We start from the raw sequence: 636 nt of genomic DNA, 5'->3' as shown, positions 1-636 counted from the left end.
TAGAAGTCTTAGGAATAAATACAGTGGAGGAAGCACTGAAATAATTTGGTAAAGAATGTCATTTGAAGAAGTGATGGATAGCTTGAATTACCTCCACCTTTATGACACCCCAGGCTTTTTTATAGAAATCTGCAGTAAACCCATCAGGGCCGGCAGATTTAGAGATATCAATGGAATTTAAAGCTCTTCGAATCTCTTCCTTCTTAAGTATGTAATTCAAGTTCATTCTAGCAGTGTACTGATTGCTTTCAGTAAACAAATTGCTATTTATATGATCTCTGTCAATGTTGTTGCCATTCATGAGATTCTGGCAGTACAATACAGCACTTTTAGCAATCTCCTCCTTTTTTTTGAGCCAAGTTCCATTCTAATCCTTAATGCAATGGATAGTGTTGCACTTTCTCTGGTATTTAATGCATGCATGATAGAATTTAGTATTTCTATCTCCTTCAGTAAATTTAGTTTTAGCAGCCTTTTGTTTAAGGAATTGTTCTTGGCAGTTCACTGTAGTTAAAAGTCTCTCATTAGCCTCTAAAAGAGCAGCTTCATCAGTCTTCCCTTTGCTGTGCTCCTCCTCCAGTTCAAGTAGCTCTTTCAGCCTTTCCACAACCTTCAGTAGATCCCCAAAGGTATGCC

Source organism: Phalaenopsis equestris, unplaced genomic scaffold, assembly GCF_001263595.1.
Source record: "Phalaenopsis equestris unplaced genomic scaffold, ASM126359v1 Scaffold000581, whole genome shotgun sequence".
NCBI lineage: Eukaryota > Viridiplantae > Streptophyta > Magnoliopsida > Asparagales > Orchidaceae > Phalaenopsis > Phalaenopsis equestris.
The sequence above is the reverse complement of the archived record's forward strand: the minus strand, read 5'-3'. Positions refer to the sequence as shown.